The following is a 12,005-nucleotide window of genomic DNA, read 5'->3' as shown; positions in this document are numbered from 1 at the left end:
GAGTGAGGTGGCTTAGTTTACCCTGAGGGGCACCACTACTGTTTCTTTCTTGGTGAACAAGAGGTGGCATCACTTCATTGTATTGATCTGCTCTCCTGTTCACAAACACTAGCTTCTCTGTGTATTTCTCATTCAAGTTGTGGTCTGGTGTGTTCTTTGGATCCTTTTGTCCAAGTAGTATTGTGTGTATACCAACTGGGCAGTACAGGGCTCAAATATGTGTGGAGTTATCTGGCTGTTACTCATGATGCATGACTGTGACCTATTGATTTTGTGCTCATGTGTCAGATGTATACAGGTGACTGATGCATTTCTGTTTCTTCTCCTTGCCCACAGCATCATCACCCGAAACTGGAGGAGATAGCTGCACGGACCAGGAGGAGGGACCCAGCCCCAGTGCGACCAGCATGGAGGAGTCCGAGGGATCCAGTGGCACGGAGGGTGAGGGGAGTCAGTCAGCGGACCTGTTGGGAGGCAACGCTTCTTCCCACGCCGATGGGTTAGAATCTGACTCCCATGAGGAGGGTGAATTTGCAGCAACACCTGGCAGCAGAACAGAGTCTATCCCCGCCTCCTCCAGCACCATCTCCACCCTCCCAGTTGCTCCCGTCCCTTCTGTCCGTGCAGCCCCCCATGTCTCCTTCAGCCCCGGCACTGTAGCCCCTGCCCCTGTCTCCCCTGTTGCCCTCAGTGTGGAGTCTGTGGACTTACTCCACCAGTTACAGGTTGGTCAGATATCGATGCTGAATGTCCTCCATGTCCACACTCAACTCCTGACGCAGTTGGTGTCTTTCATGGAGGGCATGTCATCAACGAGTTCTGAACAATGTCGGAGTATGCAGTCCATGGACTCATCACTGACGGCAGCAGTTTCCCTCCTGCAACACTCCGTCCCCCCACCTCCTTTGGGCCCATCCAAACTCCCCTCTCCCATACCTGTCCCACGCACTGGCAGAAAGACTGGGTCACCCACCCCAACAGACACAGGCAGCACACCCCCACATATGGTGAAGCGCACACCTCCTGGCACGCACACTCAGGGGGCTGCAGGCACACCCACAGTGGCTGGGGTTAAACATCATACACACAGCCAGAGTCGCAGTCCGCACTCCTCACAACCCTCTCCCTCAACTACAATAGTGTCCTCAGGTACAGGGGTTGGGCTGGACGAACTGGCTGCAGTGTGCAGCGCCGAGTATATGGCCGCCTTCGGCGCAGCCCAACCCATTGAGGTGGATACGTGCACACCTGCATCCACCACATAAACCCTTCCCACTCCTGTCCCTGCGGTGCCTGGTCCTGCCCCCGATGGTGCCCCGCCAAGGGTCGACGTCCCATGAGGAACTCTATGTGCAGGCAAGGTAGGGGTAGGCAGGTTACCCAACATCCCCCTCCTGGACATCTGTGAATGACTGGCCATTGGCCTAATTTAAGCATGGACTCTTTTTCACCCATTTATAATTTCTTTGCTTTTCTTGGACTATAGAGCCTGGAAGCGCTTTACTTTCTGTAGTGAGGTAAAGAAGAACTTTATTTATTCCTGGTGATCGCTCTGTCCCTGCCCTGCTGGATTGGGGGGAAAGCGCTACGCTGTTTGCTGGCCGCCGCCTGTTTGGGAATGCAACACGGGTGCCCACCCCGCGTTATGGCCGCCGTGGTGACTGTGACTAAAATTGCACGGGTGCCCACCCCGCGACTTTGCCGCCCTGTTATTTCTATAATTATCACCTAGCGGGTGCCCACCCCGCCAGAGACCTTTGCATTTAATCGGGTGCCTACCCCGTGGTGTTTCCCGTGTAGAGCCGCCGTGAAGCTACAGTGCTGTGCCGCGCTGTGATTGGCCCGTGCTGTCCGGGACTCCCTCTCGTCAGTACAGGGCCACGCTGGGATTGGTTCCAGCCGCCCAGGAGTCCTGTCACATCATCACGAAGCCTCGCAGCCATTGGTCCGGCCATGAGGGCTTCCCCCGAGATCCGAGGACTGCAACCGGAGGCCGGGGAGTGAAGAGAAGGAGCCTGCAGCTGGAAAAGGAACGCCACGCTGCCTAAAGGTGACCGGGTGGGCAGGAGACATTGTCCGGAGGAGTCCTGCTAAGTCGGTGAGTGGGGCCCCGGTGTTCAGTGTTGTGGAGGGGGCATCGGGGCACATTGCCGGTGCCCGCCCCTCCCTTCCTGCCGGTGCTGACTTTGTGTGGGACCCACATCTGCTGAGCGGGCTCGCAAGAGGGCAAGCGGCTCTACCTTGGGGGCATAGTTGTACATAGAGCCCACGAGGCTCCAACGTATGGCGCCTTTTTCGTGTATTAGAGCCTGAGAGGCTCCACCAGTGCGGGGGCAGTTTCTTTGGCGTAGAGCGGCCCCGGTTGGCAGCGGGCCACTCCCACAGTGGGGCAGCATTTCTTGGCGATTTAGAGCCCCGCGGCTCCAACGTGCTGTGGTGGCATTTCTGTTTTAGAGCCCACGTGGCTCCCACGCACACGGGGGCATGTTCTATAGGTAGAGCCTGATAGGCTCCAACGTGTGGGTGCATTTTGTATTTAGAGCCCCAGAGGAGAGCCAGGGTGCAGGGATGAGATGCTGCTCGGTGAAGACGCGGGTGCAGTAAGACATATCCGCATCATACAAAGTATTGTCCAGTGAGGCGAGTGATCGAATCCCACGCCCTGACGAATTTGCCACAACATAAGTGAATGGCAATGAAACATGCTGACCTTCTTGGAAAAGAGCATATCTACTAGAATTTTTAACTTCACGTCACGTGTACATTGAAGGTCGCGAAATTATATACCTCTCCTGAAATCCTGCCCTCTGAATATACAGCACAGTTGCTCATGATATCCCCGTGGTTGAAACTATTCCAATTCACTTTGTGAGGCTGTCCATCAACCTTTCCCCTGGCTGAGGCTTCGTGAAAAATCCTGTTCCTGACATGCTGTTGGTTGCCGAGAACTTATGAATATGTTCTAAAAACTATCTACCCGGACATCTGGAAGACTATGTGGCCCTCAGTTACATGAATTACTGGCGCCCTGATGAAGGAATTCCACATTGTGGCACTGTTCCGAAACGCGCGTCGCGCTTTTTTCTGTCTGGCTGTTGAGCGTTTTGGATGTGTTTGAATTTTTATGGTTGCATCGGTGTGTTAGTGAGTTTGAGACTGGTAGAATGAGTGTTTGGTGTATGTATCTGTTTTACTGTCCTCTATGCTTCTGGGTTGACATTATATGAGTTATATTTGTTGTTCTACTCATTGAAGTATGAACTTGTCTCTATGAATTTTTTATATAAATGACAATAAAATAATTTGAATATAAACAACAGCTCTGTGGGCAATTGTTTTATTGGAACCTCTTGGTCCTACGTATCATTGGGAACTGCCTTTTAATGTTGTTATATATATTCAGTACCCCAGCTGCCCAGCACTTAGTGGGCAGCTGCTTTGTCTAGGCCCTAAAAACCCTTGCGCATTCTTCTTTGGCTGCGTGCGCAGCCTGCCCTGACTCTGTTGGACAAAGGGCGTTTGAGCCCCTGAGAGGCCAAGTTGGTCTGGCGGTCAGTATCTAATGTAATTCTATGCAAGGTGATGGTATTTGTGTTCATGTTGGTAATGACCTGATGCCTAATGTGATTTATGCGTAATGTGCAACGCCTTTATGCTTGTGATACCTCTAAATGTGGTTATATGCTTAGGAGGTTGTTTTGCCTAGTATAGTTATGCTAGTGAGTTCCTAGTTCCCTGCGTGATATATGCCTAAGGTGGTTAGGATTGCGTAGAGTGTACCTACCTGTTACCAGTGGTTACTGGTTGTGTTCTACAAGTGTTATTTTGTGCTACAACTATTCTATGTTCTAAGTACTATTCCTACAAATTCCTACAAAGTGCTATTTCTACAAAGTGCTGATTCTGACAGTAGCCCATGTGGCCCGGTCCTGTGTATATAATCCCCTGTAAATACTGCTCCGTGCCAGTTGGCACAGTGTAATTATGTGATTATGATCTAATGTGTTTATGGTAATACAAAGGCTATTTTTATATGTAACCTTGTGTGGAATTCCTTTTTGTGGTGTACCTAGGGTGTTGCTGCTGTGTGTATGTGTTACGCAAACGCTTTATACATTGCCTCCGGGATAAACCTGACTGCTCGTGCCAAGCTACCAAGTGGGTGAGCAGGGGTTATCTTGGCGTGTGAATCCCTTGCCCTGATTAGAATGGTGTTTTCTGCCTGTCTTTGGCGCAAGCCTCAGCCAACCAGAAATCCCATTTCTAACATTGGTTGTCAGCGGTGGGAATTGGACTTGTGTTTGTGCAATACCACAGCGACAACTGGTTGCACTACAAGCTATGCATTTAGATAATCACATTTTGGGGATTATTGGTTTTTTGTAGTTCCATTATTTCATCTCCTAAAGGTGTCCTTTGTGAATTGTGTACTCCTGTTTTAGATCGGACACCTAGGTTCCTGGTGTTAAACTTTTCTCGAGAATGTCCGCCAAAATGGAGCCTGCTTTTAATTTCTGTGGTCTGTTTAGATACAGTATGTTGGAGTTGGTAAGGTTCTGTGAAGAGAGAGACATAGAGGTGGGTGAGTCAGACACCCAGTCCAAACTGATTGTTTCCGGTGGCGCTAAAGAGCCAGAGAGCCAGTGAGCCGGAGAGCCAGCAACGAAGCAAAGCAAAGCGGAGCCGCAGAGAAGCCACAGCGAAGCCGCAGCTAAAACCGAAGCCGTGTGCTGCACCGCTGAAAGGTGCCACACGGGAGAGGAGCCCGAGGCCGAGCCGGGAGCCAGGAGAGCGGGTGAGCCGAGACCCGTAACGGTAGTGGTGGTGGTGTCACTTAGCGTGGCGGCGGTTACCAGCTGCTATTATTATCGGCGGAGGAGAGGTGAGCGGCAAGCGGCGAGCAGCGGCAAGAGCCAAGAAGTGCAGGCGAAGGCGAAGGCGGGCGGGCGGGCGGGCAGAGGAGAGAGGAGAGAGTGCAGCCCTATGGCCCTGCATCGCCTGCCTGCCTAGTACCACCTCGCCTCTGATCGCACCGCACTGCACTGCACCTTGTCAGACGGGACTGTCGAGGCCCCAGTCCATGTTTGCCGGTCGCCGGTTTGCCGGTCAGCCAAACCAGGAGCCAGGAGTCTACAAGGCGTGTAAGTGGCCGAGCGTGCAAAAATGCCGAAAACGCTGAAAACGCCATCGAAAGCCCCCGAGAGTGAGCCGGGGTTGAGAAAGAGACCGACTCGGCCCTTCATTTAGTCCTTCATCTGCCCCTCCCTCGAATAGTCAAACAGAGGTGAGGCGACTGGACTGTCGGTACCGCGACGCTGCCACTAGGCGCAGTAGGTGCCGTGAAAACTTGTATTGAGCATCAAGTGCCCATGTGCCCAAGCCAAGCCACAGCTCGAGTTGGGGCTGAGGCTTGATCTGGTGTAGAGGCTGGGGGCAAGTGAAGCTTAGCGTGGTAAGCAACCAGCCTTGGGCCGAAACGACCGACGCTGGATCACAGGCAACACCAACACCAAACCCCACGAAGGAGTAGCGAAGGAGCAGCAGTTTTAGCTCCCAGCTTCCAGCAACACAGGGCACTATCAAAGTGAGTGAAAATCAAAGTGAGTGAAAACTAAAAGATACTGAGCAGCTGAACTGGTGAAGAGCGGCGGGGGGTTGTGCGGTAGATGTGACAGGTCGGTAGAGGTGGTGTGCAGCTGCCGCCAAGGGCGGTAGTGGAGTGTGGAGGGGCCGTGAGTGGACAGATTGTGTAATATCCGGACCAGACCAGGCCAAAGTCACGGCTTCTGTCACTGCACAGGCCAGAAATGCCCTGTTCTTCTTTGCCACCACTTCTGCCTTCTCTTCAAGCTAACCATCAGCACCTTCTGTTTCGGTTAACGCCAAGTTAACCCTCCCCCCGTCTCTGCCATCCAGATATTCCACCAATCATAGGAATAAGCGCAAAGGTCCCAAAGGGCAACAAGAGGACCTGACATCAGGCCGGTGGAAGCGATGAGGTCTGGGAGGACTCAAAGGAATCCCCCACAAATCGCGAAAAGAAAATCCAAGACTAAAACCCCTATTTACTCCTCTGAGGACAGTGCAGCCAACCTCCCAACCACTACATTAATACCTCCGATCTACTCTATCTTTTGCTCAATTTACCCTACCGGCAAAATTTCATTTTTGAAGGACCAAGCATCCGCAATTTATACAATGCCAACAACACCAAATGGACTTCAAAAACCAATGTGCCGAGCAAAGTAAGCACACAGTCAATAGTCACACAGACCCCCCCGCCCTGTTCCAACACCAACTTAGGAAAGTGCACTGGAACAGAAGAAGCAAGCAAGTGCATGCAAGTAACTCAGGGGAATAACAAGTATACGATACAAACTCAAGCTCAAGTACACATGGAAATCAGAAGTCATGACTCAGTGCAAGAACAAGTGAAACATCCGACACCGCCAGGAGTCATCAATAGAACCACGGACAGCCCCAGGGAAGAATCTTAAAAAAAAAAGCACACCAAACAAAAATCCAAAAAGAATCACAAGGATATCTATATCGTCAGTTCCATCAAAAAGTGACATAAATCTAGATCATTCAATGGCTGGAAGCCCACAGGTTATAGACAATAACGATGGATGCCATAACATCAGCACTCAAGACGCAACTTACAAGGCATATCCAAATAGCCATTCAACCCCAAGGCTGGAGTCACGCTTAAATCAAGTAATGATAAAATCTAATAAAAAGAGCGATGTGTGTAATTCCTGGCTGGAGCTCCAAACCCACCCAGACAATAAAGGAAGTATAACAACACATAAAGAAAAGCCAGACAACAATACAAGTGCAAGTGATTCCAAGCAAACAAAACCGTATAACAAGTCAATAACCACCATAACTGAGGTACAGGAAAAAACACTAAATGGATGGCACCCAAACAACCTATCGATCCTGGAGCTATTAAACAAAAACCTAATCGAGATATCCAGTGGGTCGAATCAGGACGTAGATGCCCATGCGCATACAGATTTATTCAATGGCCCAGACATTATTGCCGTAAGGAACCAACAATAATAGATATCTCAAGTGCATCGGCCCTGCCCGACCCAGCAATTGTAAAAAGCCCTGAAAACACATATAAAAAAAGTGTGGACCAGCGATCCACTATGACACCTAAAGAACACTCACACCGGAAACTCACCTTAAACAATAATTAAGAAAACCAGTGCCAGCAAGCAGGAAAGCATGGTCTTAACGAAAATTTGGAATCCATAATCACTCTACATGGCGCACTGGGCAGCATACTTGAAACTTCAATTAAAACCCTAAACATGCAGTCTGACAAACTTGATATTCAAATACATCTCATGAGTACAATAGCCGAACACATATCCAGTATAAACAAAAAATTGGACGCCATGGCCAACACATTTCACATTTTTCAGGATCAGATTTACCCTTGGGTACCGCCCCCGAAATGTACCTGTAGCCATATACTGGAAAAACTGAAGGACTTGCCATCAATACTCAAAGACATCCTACAGGAATGCAAGTACGCTAACCAGGGTACCAACAGTATATTAAATGGAAGCGATCTCATCACCTTAGCCCATTGTAAAAATACACCAAAAAAAGAAACAGCTAAAATTGAAAAGAGGAAGGAAGACCAAACAGCAGTAGTAGCACAACAAAAAATAGACCAAAAAACGAAGCAAAATAAACTCACAAAAATAAGAACTGATGAATCAATAGAAGAACTAAACTTAATAGGGGTTAAACCCTCCATTGGGCATAACAACAGCTATAAATCACCAGAAAAAGACCAACCAGAACAGGATGAGAAAAAAAATCAAAATAACCAGCAAGGTCTAACTAAATGACAGAAAAAACGTGCGAGAAAAAACAGAAATCAATTGTTAAACTGCTTACCTGCCAATAAGCAGGCTCCGATCAACTTCCCAATCTTAAATTGTTTAAAAATTAAACGAAAACCCAAACCTGATACTAAAGAGGGGTCACATCAGTCACCCACAATGACAAAACTCCAAAGTAAAATTCTGAAGAGCAGCTCCAAAGACGAAGGACAAAAGCCCACGAACATAGTAGCAAACGACTTAGTTCATATGGTAAGATCAATAACACCCACACTAACAGAGGGAATATCTACGCAACAAGTTTAGGAACTGAGGACTCAACCAATGTCGAGCACGCGACTCTATCCATTGCTTCAAGTGGCACAGACTAGAGCCTGGAAATAGCAGATTGTGACTTCACACAATCGAACAGAATCCCAGGGAGTCTAAAGTGCGAACTACAAAACACGGGGAACAAGCCCCGACAAAAAGTACGTACTCCTCAGCAGGACAGTAAACATTGTACCAAGGAGCAGGAAGACAGCAAGCACGAGGCAAGCAAGCAGGGATGCCAAAGGGTGGTCATCAAAGGTGCGGATAACAAACATAAAATATCTTTTATCCCGCACACAATCCCAAGCGCCAATATTACATCAGACAAAAAGGATTAAAAAAATGCTAGACAAGTCACAGCAAAAGCTGACAAGAGTGCTCATGATCAATTACAAGTAATGATAATCACAGATCAGAATGCACAGCAACAAAGCATAGGACCAATAATCACATCAAGGATAGGACCTTACCCTGCGATCACCGCCAGTGAAAAAGTGTACAACACATGAACAGTGTGGTCAAAAAGGAGCTTGTCTGAAAGCAAAGGCTAAGGCAAGTATGTTAATTGAACAATCACAGAACGATGCCCACAGCCAATTAGTAAAATACTCATGTGATTGTGAAAAGGGTCTTGAAAGCCACCAATCGAGGAGAACTCGGACAAATGACCACATACAGTTCACCTGTGAGCAATCGAATGATACGAAAATAGCAACAGTGGGAAGGTTACTCTTCATCCCTAACTACAAAACACAAGGCACAAAAGACTACTTAAACCGAGGAAACATCCTTCACTTGACATCTGCAATACCAAGTCTTAGCTACATAACATCCACAGACCTACTAGCAATAGAATTCATTACCCTCAGCAACAATGCAGTTAAGGAAGGTACCCTTGCAACCTGGAGGAATGCGGGAATTGTCAAGAAAATTCTTATCGAAACTGCCAAATTTGAAGAATGGGGAATCACACTCAAAGAAGAGGTAACACCAGGTTATCCGTCCCCCCTACTAAAGAAGCGTGCTAAAAGAGCAGATTACACATGGGCAAGTCAACCTATATATTCAGTATTGCAAGGTGCCAGGGGTGCGGAATCCGTCAATAACGAACACCCGAATAGACAGAAACAGGGTATAAATGAAGACTGAACCCATAGCTGGGCGGCCAAAACCGATCGAAATTCAATAAAACTTCTTTCTTGGAACATCGCAGGCGCAAAAGACATCTTAAACGACAACAGAAAAACGGACTCTTGGGACACTTATGACATCATAGCCCTACAGGAAACGTGGTTAATGGAGCCAATTGACGTACCAGGCAGATTATGCTTTCACGTTAGTGCTACTCGCACTCAGCGTCATGGGCGTGCGAAGGGGGGACCGTCATTTTATATAACTACTGCATTGAACATCAAGGCCTCCCAATTGGTCGCACCTGCGGCAGACATGCAAATCATCAAACTCGAAAGGGTATCATAGGCAAAAACTGGAACTATCATTTTAATTAACATATATGCTCACCCGAAAAACACAGCAAAAAAGAGCTCTTCAAACGCACCAATAACGTCGTATCTGACTTCCGCCTTTAACTACCAGCATGGTAGATAATCCTTACAGGCGACTTCAATGCTAATCTCCTACATCGCCCAGCAGATGAGGACAACATCATCATAGTTAATGAACATTGGGGCGTTGAAACCCAGGAGATTCCACCTGCAAAGAAGATAGACAAAGTGGGCAGGCAGTTGATGTGGGACCTCGAGCACCTAGGGTTGCGGGTGCTAAATGGAAGAACAGACCAGGACAAACTCCCCTCTACCACCTACATAGGCCATAGCACAAGTAGAATCTTGGATTATACCATTGTCTCGCTTTCTCTATTAAGACTAATTAAAAAATTACAAATAATATGCTCTCTAGACAGCGACCATTCAATGCAGCACATTGAAATTAAATTGGCATTGCAGAAATACTCAAAAGCACCTACGACAGCAGGAGAAACCTCTACAATTAACCTGAAGCGTTTAAGGTGGATGAGTAATTCATTACCACAAATAGCGCATAACGCTAAGAAGCTACTACAAACGCTAACTCAAGAAAATGAACTGTGCGCCGAAACTTGGTCTGCCTTCTTAAAAAACTTACAGAGGACTGGTGCCAACCATAACAAGAAGGCCAACCCAATGAACAACGTCGATTTCACAAAGTCCACACTTTCCTTAAGAAGACGTCTGCGGAAGTTCACAAGACGAGCGCAAGGTCACAATGTAAATTCTAATACCTGGCAAGTAGTCCGATCAACGAGGAAACAATATAGGAAACTAGTCTGGACTGAAAAAAAAAAACGAGTCACTGACTTCTGGACCAAAATATTACACAACATAAACAAATCCGATTCCAGGGCATTTTGGCTACAAGTTAATTCATTGAACAGACCAGCACAAACAATAAGCATGACCTGTATCACTGAAAAGGTATGGGTCCAGCACCTAGTCGACACCTTTTCAATAAAATCACCGACGCCGCTGATAACAACCGCAACTATTGAACACAAAACATCAAATACAGCGGCCCTGAAGAGTACTGCCTGTGTTCAATCAAATGTCCCGGGCAACCAACAGGAAGGTTCTGACCAAACACCGTGGACAGATGATGAACTTCAAATACTACAAATAATAAAAAGAAGTAGGCAAGACAGTGCACCAGGACAGAACGGCGTCCCTCAGGCAATTTACAAGGAGGACCCCCGCTACTGGGCCCGTAATTTCAACGTCTTGTTCAGGTCAATAAACCACACAAGTCGGCTCCCAGAAAGCTGGAGAGGGGCGATCGTTAATCCAATCTATAAAGGCGGAGATCGTAAAAACCCAGCTAATTACCGCCTAATAGCACTCATCGATGCTGAAGCCAAATATTACGCATCCCTGGTACTAACTGACCTTGCACAATGGTCCGAAGCCAATAACAAAATCCCGATAAACCAGACAGGGTTTCGCTCCGGGACAGGCACAATGGCAAATGCAATGGCGATAAGCTTAATAGCCGAAAAAAGTCTACAAAATCATCAAGCACTGTACACCTGCTTTATATACTTTAAGGCGCCGTTCCACCGTGTCAGCAGGAAACTACTCTGGTCTAAACTGAAGCAGCAGGGCCTGCCGGATTCAATCTTAACCCCAATAATGGACCTGTACACCAATACTTGGATGCAGGTAAAGATCGACAACGGTCAGCGGCTAACTCGGAAGATCAGCACCCTGGATGGTCTAAAACAAGGTTGCGTTTTGGCCACCCATCTTTTCAATTTATTTATGGCCGACTTGACATCAAGGCTAGACAGGATCAATGCTCATCCACCACGGCTAGGAAACCTTCGTTTAACACATCTTTCCTACGCCGATGATGTAGTCCTACTCAGCCAGACAAAAATAGGCCTGCAGCGTCTCCTGCAAGAACTGACCGGATACACTAAACAGAACCATCTTGAAATAAATAGCAAGAAAACAAAGATTATGATAATAACTCGACGCTGCAAAGCATCACCAACCTTTGTAATAGACAACAACAAATTGGAAGTAGTGGAAAGCTATAAGTATTTGGGGATACAATTGGACAAGCGCCTTAATTTTTCCTTGCATTTCAATGCCATCGAAAAGAAGGGAACAGCCTTGTTACACGCATTTAGCAGTTTAGCAAACCATCTTAAAGGCCCTTTGTTCAACCCCCATTAACTAGGATGAAAGCCAAGCTACTCCCAACAATAGCTTACGGCAGCGTGTTACATCACGGAAGGAGTGCACAGCTTATAGACAAAATTCAAACGAAAGT

Source organism: Lissotriton helveticus, chromosome 3_1, assembly GCF_964261635.1.
Source record: "Lissotriton helveticus chromosome 3_1, aLisHel1.1, whole genome shotgun sequence".
Taxonomy (NCBI): domain Eukaryota; kingdom Metazoa; phylum Chordata; class Amphibia; order Caudata; family Salamandridae; genus Lissotriton; species Lissotriton helveticus.
Note: the sequence above shows the minus strand (reverse complement) of the source record.